Source organism: Akebia trifoliata, chromosome 3, assembly GCF_017979445.1.
Source record: "Akebia trifoliata isolate Shusen 1 chromosome 3, ASM1797944v1, whole genome shotgun sequence".
NCBI classification, from domain to species: Eukaryota; Viridiplantae; Streptophyta; class Magnoliopsida; order Ranunculales; family Lardizabalaceae; genus Akebia; species Akebia trifoliata.
The window spans coordinates 4,136,134-4,145,272 of NC_141377.1; the positions used below are offsets into that span (position 1 = coordinate 4,136,134).

At 30.9% G+C, this 9,139-nt stretch overlaps 1 long non-coding RNA gene across 4 annotated transcripts; it reads left to right on the forward strand.

Moving 5' to 3' along the window:
- On the forward strand, positions 1-7,860 carry LOC147405616 (uncharacterized). Of its 4 annotated transcripts, none has more exons than XR_015176014.1 (6): positions 1-561; positions 646-927; positions 2,390-2,423; positions 5,493-5,536; positions 5,651-5,678; positions 7,117-7,860. It is a non-coding gene; the product is annotated as an uncharacterized LOC147405616 (long non-coding RNA). The 4 variants fall into 4 exon arrangements; XR_015176013.1 differs by having other exon boundaries at positions 646-877; XR_015176016.1 differs by having other exon boundaries at positions 855-927; positions 7,117-7,858.
- The last annotated feature ends 1,279 nt before the right edge of the window (positions 7,861-9,139 follow it).

Sequence of the window (9,139 nt, forward strand, 5' to 3'; positions counted from 1 at the left end):
CTACAAAGAATGCATCTATTACTTATATAAAAAGAGGATTCATCGTACGACTTTTTTGATTGATTAAAATATAATTCTTTAATATATTATTTCCTTATATGTCCCAATTTAAAACTCTTCTTTTTCATTTGAAACGTCTCATCCCCTCTCCACCTCCCCCGCATCTCTTTATGAGACCAAAACCCTACAATCTCGTTTCATCTTCCAAACGCTCTCCATTTACACTCGAAACTCTTCATTTTACCTGTGATTCTCTTGATCTCTTTCTCAATCGATTCAATAATTTCTCCTACAAGAAGAAGAAAATTATAAGTGCCACCTTTATTGTAATCCAGTTGAGGACCAGATCTCCACATCAGAAAATCTTAATTACCATATTGAGTTTGAAAACTTTCGTATCTTCTCTCTTTTATTCAATCATCACGATTTCTATTGGATTCTCTATTGCTCAACATGGGAACGATGAGTTGGTGAAGCTCTTCCATGCTAGGACTCATAAAAGATTCCAGCGCCGTATTAAGAGGAAACTCATGACTCTCATCAAGAAGTTTTGCAATTACCGTAAGTTTCCTTCCTCAATTCCATGTCTCTCTTTCTTTTAATTAAAAAAATTCATTTCAGGTTAATCTGTTTCTCTATTTGAAGGAGGAGTTGCAGAAGACAAATCTCGAGTCGGAATCCATTAGAGAATCAAGAGAAAAAAAAAGGCGTTTGTAGGCAAAAGTTGAGCTTTAGCTTCAACTTTTAGAACTTAAATTTGTTAATTTCTAAATCTCTTTGATTATGGTTTGTTAATTTCTAATTTGTTTAATTTTTCTTATTCTGCTTTGTTCTCTTTTCTTTTGGTGGTACAGGCAGCATCAGAGCTGATAAGAAGGTTCGTCAATTTAACTTCTCTCAAATTTTTGCAGTTCCATCATTTTACAGGTTATTTGTTTCCTGATTCTTTAGTGGCTATTTTAGGTTTTGTATTTAGAATTTTAGATGTTGCAAATAAAGAAAATCTATAAGTGGTGCTCAGATTATTTGATCTTTTTGTGAATATTTTGTTCTTGTTTTTCAATGGGTTGCTTTGAAATCCATGTAACATAATTTGCATCTTTAATAAAATTGGATTTCTTATTTTGGATGATGACAACGAAGTTTATTTGGCAACTTTCAGAGTTTATCCCTTTTCATCAAATATTAAAACAATGTCTTTACCATGAAAGAGTTTGGTTAGCAACATTTTTGAGTGGGAATAACATAATTCAATATCCTTCCTTCAATAGTTTGCCTAATGAAAAGGTTTACCGAATGTTAAGCAATTCTACCACTGTTAATGGTGTTTGCATTCTTGAATAGTTTTATTGTCATTAAATGTTTCTCCGAGTTTCATTCCAAGGTATTGTTGCCCCATATGCTCCAAATCATTGTTTGAGATGTCTGGAACTTGGAAGAGAATAGACAAGGGGGTATGAGTTTTTCTTTCTACTTATCTTTCTTCTTGGCATGTTTGTCATTTTTGTCATAGGAAATACTACCTATAAATTAAGTGAAATTGATATTATATCTAGAGATCAGTGTTAACATCTTATTGAGAGAATGCTAAATATTAACAAAGATTAAAAAATTAATCTTTCTTTTCAAATGGAGAGCTCATTTGAAAATTTAAATTTCAATTATAACTGTTCACATGTCGTTACCAAGAATAAAGTTTTATTTATGATCTAGGTTTTTTTGCACTTACCACTTCATTGATGAGCAAATGTACTTATCACCTTAGAAACGAATCTGGAATAGCCTTAATTTTTATTAGGAGAACCTTATTGCTATTGGCCAGTGATCCCAATCATCAATTCCTCCTACATGCTCTGTTATTACAAGTGAAAAATTAGTTTCCATATTTCATGTTTATCTGTATTTTGTGGCAATTTGAGCACGCTTTATTGGATTTTGGGCTTTTCCATCCTCCCTCTATCATTTTTCTTGTTGCAAATTTTTTTACTAATTATAATTTTTTTAAGAGCAAGAAGATGAATTCAAGAATGGAGACAACCCGCCTAGATTACAACCTTAGCTTAACAAATATTCCTATTTAAACACAAACTCCTCCAAAAGTATACCTCTAATATATGAACTGTAGGCCTCATGTTCCAAAGTGTTTGGACAGAGCTATCTTCATGATATGATGAGTTATCTATTATTGAGTATGTTGGACAATGAATTGATGTGTAGACAATGTTCTTTCTAACTGTATATTTTGTAATCGCATTCACTGATAATTACCTTTTATTTATGGGATTTTTTATAACACTGATTTCTCTTTTAATATCATTTTTTTTGTTGGACAGCCTTGTACAATTTCAATTCTACACTAAACTATTAACTTTTGTTATCTCACATTCAGGTACTAATAAACAATGAATTGGCTGCTGAGAGAGGTGAGGTTATTACCCTTTTATTTGTTTATATTTTCCTTTTGTTTATTTATATTTCCTTATATTTTGGTTGTAACTTCTATCATAAACATCATGTAATTCATGGTAAGTTTTGTTATTTTTCCTTCCCTTATGTCCTTGATTCTGAAAACATGTTTGACTATTTCGTAAAAGGAAACCACCTCATCAATTTTAATAAAGCTATGGGCTTAGTCCATTATCTTCTTCAATTTTAATATTTTAACTGAACTTAGTTCTATGACTTTTGTAATAAGATATGAACTTGAGCATTTGTTCTCATTTTAAGTTCTAATATTAGTCTATAGGTTATGTAACTCATAGAAATTGATTCTTGAAAAAACATTTGATCCTGAATCCTCCTACTGCATATCTTAAAGATACTTATTGTGAGGGAAAAACTTGATTGTTGAATTTTGTGTTTATGGAGTCAGGATCATATGTTTTTACACGAGTAATTTTCCATGAATCATTAGAACCCAAACTTTCAATTTACAATTCACATTTCTTAAGTTGTAATTGTAAATTGTAAAATAGCTCCAAACCATAGGCTTGCCCCTTGGTTCTTCAAAACAATATATTTTGAAAACTTTTTTTTTTTTTTTTGTTAGAAGTATTACCAATGGAAATTTTCTCCAAGAAGTGTCCTTTTTTATTTTGTTTTTGTGTCAAAATTATTAGGAATTTTCATCTTTGGATTTATAAATTGCATTGAAATTTCAAAAATGAATACAATCGATCTAGATTTTGTATTCTTTGAATACAATTAAGCACCAAGAAGATTTATGAATCTTTGTATCTACATAAAGTTTCCATATGATTGTTTTGCATGGGTGCCATTTGCTTCTGCAATAAGGAACTTTTGCAAGATTCATTGTAGAATTTTTTTTTTGTTTTGAAGGATTCTGCAAGAAATCCCTCATGTGCAGTTTATATATATATGGGTCCCATTTGGCACCCTACGCTTTACCCTACGTGTTTTGTCCTACATGGGTTAGAAGTTTTGGAATAGGCTGATTTTTTGTGAGGATGATCTCTATGGTGAGGAGATCACCCTCACAAAAAATCGGCCCATTCCAAAACTTCTAACCCATGTAGGACAAAACACGTAGGGTAAATGTAGGGTGCCGAACATTTCCCTATATATATATTATTTTTTAAATAAAAAATGAGTAATTTTAATGAAATTATTATGATAGTTGGTGTCTTATGAGTTGGTTAACCCTTACCATTAGGGGCTAACTGAGATGGTAAGGGTGGTTTGTACGTGCAGCCTGTATAGCCAAAAAAAGAAAGTGTTAGCTAACCATTTATAATCATTACACTCAAACATAGGGAAAAAATGTAGTTATTTGTTAGAAGTTCATATTTTTTTCCCGTGATTACCTTAGTTTATATTTATTGGCTCTACGAGACATTTGTCTATTGGTTTTGGATTTTTATTGAAAACCCAATGTCAATGGCTTATATCTCACTTTTATGAATCCTTATTTCAATTTCTGCATATAACAATAGTTTTGTGAGGTACTCAAGAATCAATTTGCTTTATTTAGAATTACATTAGAAATAAAGCAACAAATGGTTGATTCTATATGCACCAATAATTAGGTTTGAGCTTCTCGGAATGTCGCTGTTAACATCAAGAGTAAGTATATCTTTTAAGTCGAATGAACTCTCTCACAATTTTTTTTTTCCCTTCTAATTCTTCTTTAAAAAATATCTGAGGTATTTTGTCTCTCTTGTCAACTTTTGTGGGTTTTGATTTGTCTCTAAATATAGGTTTTCAATTTCTAATGCAGAGGGATAGGGAAAGGAATCCCAATGAGGTCTTTGTCTCCTTTGAGTAGGTGCTCTCTTTCTCAAATCTATTATACTTTTTTTTATTTAGATTTCATTGATGAAAAAATTGAATTTGGAAATGACCCTCTTTATTTATTTGCATTCATGTTCTGTTTAGGCTTGTTGTTCAAAATACGGACCATAAAAAGGTGAGATTTTTTTGTCCCTTTGGTATGATGACTTCCACACCCTTGTTTGTCCAACTATTTTTTTAGATATTTGTTTGAAAAATTGTTATTCTAATTTCATGCCTTCTTAGATTGTAATTTTTGCACAAAGAATGGTTCCTTAAAAGCTCTTTTGGAGCAATGTTTATATTTTTCTCCCACAAAATGATGATGATTTGAATTTCATATTTTTGGCACCCTACGCTTTACCCTACGTGTTTTGTCCTACATGGGTTAGAAGTTTTGGAATAGGCTGATTTTTTGTGAGGATGATCTCTATGATGAGGAGATCACCCTCACAAGAAATCGGCCCATTCCAAAACTTCTAACCCATGTAGGACAAACACGTAGGGTAAATGTAGGGTGCCAAACATTTCCCTATATATATATATATAAATATTATTTTTTAATAAAAAATGAGTAATTTTAATGAAATTATTATGATAGTTGGTGTCTTATGAGTTGATTAACCCTTACCATTAGGGGCTAACTGAGATGGTAAGGGTGGTTTGTACGTGCAGCCTGTATAGCCAAAAAAAGAAAGTGTTAGCTAACCATTTATAATCATTACACTCAAACATAGGGAAAAAATGTGATTATTTGTTAGAAGTTCATATTTTTTTCCTGTGATTACCTTAGTTTGTATTTATTGGCTCTACGAGACATTTGTCTATTGGTTTTGGATTTTTATTGAAAACCCAATGTCAATGGCTTATATCTCACTTTTATGAATCCTTATTTCAATTTCTGCATATAACAATAGTTTTGTGAGGTACTCATGAATCAATTTGCTTTATTTAGAATTACATTAGAAATAAAGCAACAAATGGTTGATTCTATATGCACCAATAATTAGGTTTGAGCTTCTCGGAATGTCGCTGTTAACATCAAGAGTAATTATATCTTTTAAGTCGAATGAACTCTCTCACAATTTTTTTTTTCCCTTCTAATTCTTCTTTAAAAAATATCTGAGGTATTTTGTCTCTCTTTGTCAACTTTTGTGGGTTTTGATTTGTCTCTAAATATAGGTTTTCAATTTCTAATGCAGAGGGATAGGGAAAGGAATCCCAATGAGGTCTTTGTCTCCTTTGAGTAGGTGCTCTCTTTCTCAAATCTATAATACTTTTTTTTATTTAGATTTCATTGATGAAAAAATTGAATTTGGAAATGACCCCTTTATTTATTTGCATTCATGTTCTGTTTTAGGCTTTGTTCAAAATACGGACCATAAAAGGTGAGATTTTTTTGTCCCTTTTGTATGATGACTTCCACACCCTTGTTTGTCCAACTATTTTTTGGATATTTTGTTTGAAAAATTTGTTATTCTTACTTCATGCCTTCTTAGATTGTAATTTTTGCACAAAGAATGGTTCCTTAAAAGCTCTTTTGGAGCAATGTTTATATTTTTCTCCTACAAAATGATGATGATTTGAATTTCATTATTAAAAAATGAAGAATGAAATCCCAATCTAATCTGGTATCTATGACCAACACAATTTAGTAGGAAAAAAAGATATTTTGGAGAAGAGTGGGATTGCATTAGTCATGATTCCACAAGCTAATTAAACCACCAAATCCTATTGCAAGAGAATCTTTCTCCCAATTCATAAATTTAGTTAGTGATCCAAAGGATAATTCTAATCCAAAGAATAATTCTATGAAGTTACGTAATTTATAGAATACATGACATCAGATATATTGGAGTTGCTATGATAATCTCAATCAAATAAGCATTATTGCTCAAAAGAAAGATTCAACTGATTTGTTAAATGTGAAACAATGGCACAAACATACTTATAAGAGTGAGCGCTATTAATTTAAAAGAGAGATTAGATTAATTCCAAATAAAAAGAATATCATGAACCTTTGTAATGCATATCACAAAGTTTCATGTAGTTGGTAAAATGTTGAAAACCTCTCTAAAAAAAATAAAAATTTAGAACTTTTTTGGGATAGACTAAATTAGGTACAAATAATTTTAAAATTTTAATCTATAATTTCATGTTAATTAAACATGTATTTCATGTGCAACGCATGTGCACTTTACTAGTATATATAAAAATAGAAAAAATAGAAAAATTAAAAACCTCTAAATTTCTCCTTAAAACCATTCATCTTCAAGTTCTTCAACTATACAACTAACCATAGTTTGCCCCCACTACAAGAAAATCTTGGCTCCGCCCTTGACATGACCAACACGTTGAAAGGATCTATATCTATCAATTGATTATTACCGTCAATCAAGGCATACCCTAGCCGATCTTGCAAATAGATAGAGGGAGAATGAGAGTCTAGAAATCGTGAAACATGGATCAACTTGGAACGTGTGAAATTAAAGAAGAACGATTCACTCCACTAGATTCGACATCAAATCAGGTTTGTGATCTAATAGCTCAACGAGGTTAGTACCTAAAATTTTGATAAGATCCTAATGTGATAGGTTCTGGAGATATATTTGATTTTGAACGATTGACATGATTAAGAAAAATATTCTTTGATCATATAAAATTAACATTAATATAATCGATTTGGTAAATGAATAATGTTGGGGTAAGGCCTCTCTTGCTCTTGTTTTCATTTTCTAATTTACATTTGGTTTTCATTCTGTCCATAAGACTACCCTTATCTGTGCATGAAACTAAAGTAGACACCCCTTTCTATGCTTGCTTTAGGGATATTGATTTTGAAATTATTGTTGAGGATGATGGGAGTCCTGATGGTACTCAAGAAGTTGTAAAACAGTTGCAGCAACTTTATGGAGAAGATCACATTATAAGTGTCATAAAATGTACAATTGTCAGTGTAAAATTTATGTTTTAGGTTTCGTGGCAGTGGCGATTCGACATTCTTCCAAACGTTGTTAATTGAACAACTGGTTGATTGTGTAGATTGATGTCTTGTGAATCTCCTCTCTTTTGTATGATCTTGTAGCCTCATATCTGATTGCCTGCTTTTGAACATTAATATCACCGACGAATGAGATTCAATGCTCAATCAGAGAGAAAATTTGGTGGTGTACGTATTTTCATACAGAGCTTCACAAGAAAGAAACATGTGAGGCTGTGCCCATGATAGACAAACCCCTTATGATTGTGTTGTTGGGCTCTAAGTGAAGAGGAGATTTTACAAACACTGATGCTAATTAGAATTATTCTGTCTTTAAGTAATTTTCTATTCTTTGTTTACAGTCCTTACATTTGAGATATATGTATTTTTTTAATTCAAATTTATTAATTTTAGATATATGTATTTTTTTTTCTAATTCAAATTTGTTAATATCTGTACAGCTTCAGTTGCTAATTAATAAATAAATTAAAAAAGAAGATTATTAATGACGATTTTTAACCGCAACCAATTCCATTAATAAATATATCAATATTTTTAAATACATTATTTATATTATTAACGATGATTAAGTAATCGCATACATTATTTAGAGGCAGTTTATCAGAGATACGGTTAACATGAGGAATTGATGGAGGTTTTATAACCACCATTAGTAGACAAATACACAGGGGCTTTAGGTTTTTCAGCAATGGATAACTGCCGCTAATAGGGTCGGATCCAAAATCAAAGCAAATGGGTCTAATATTTAAACGGATCATGCAGGTTGTTAACAGATCATCAAAAAATCCGATTTGAATCTACAACAATCCCATATAAAAGAATAGAAAACATAACCCAACAGGAGGCAATGTCATCAATTTGAAAACATTGTAGGTATTTCAAATATTCACCAAAATGCATTTGGGTCACCTAAAATTTTTGAGAGGGAAGGGAATGAAGATAAGGTCAAAGGGGCATATCATCAATTTGAAAATATAAGGGTTATCTCAAATAATTATTTTTCAAATTAAAGGTTATAATAACTGTCAATCTTTGAAAAATAATTGTCTTCAAATGGGAATTTCACAAAAAATAAAAAATAAAAAATACTCCCTTTTTGGTAATTTCCACTTATTTGTAAGTAACCAAAGAGATTAAGGGAGGTAACAAATGAGTGCACGTGGCTACTGGTTTAAAAACTGAGTTTGAACAACAAAAAAATTAATATAAAAATGGTTGGACCTGGTTCAATTTTGTTGGAAGAATTTATATTTGTTAAAATTTTTAAAAATATGTATTTTTTTCTAAAATTACCCTAATTTATTTTCATAGAAAATAACTAGCAAAAATTGAGTTATTCTTAGACCAAACCAATTATTTTATAAAATCAGGTCCCATTTCTATGACTTGGTCATAGTCATTGATCACCTCAAAATATCTTACCTAACAGACGAAAAAATCAAAGACAACTACATTTTATCTAATTAGCTGCTATCCGTGCAATGCATGCATGGCTGCATGAGGAGCATGTGAATACATTCCATATTTGTCTCCGCTGTATATATATATTTTTGCTTTAGTAAAAGCGATTTCAGTTTATATTTGTTTTGTCAAAAAGTCCTCTTCACTGGTTTTGGAACATGGCTTTTGTCCTTTTTATGACAACATTCATGATCGACAGCATTTGTACAGTTGGGTCAGATCCTGGCCCTTTTGACTACGACCCGACTTTATGAATGAGTCATTTCTCGTTTTCAAAGGTTGTAATTATTGGAGAATAGAGATTATTGATAATTCTTGATAATTATTACATTAACTCTAAGAGGATGTTAAAATATATTACATCAACCAAAATATAAAACGTATGTA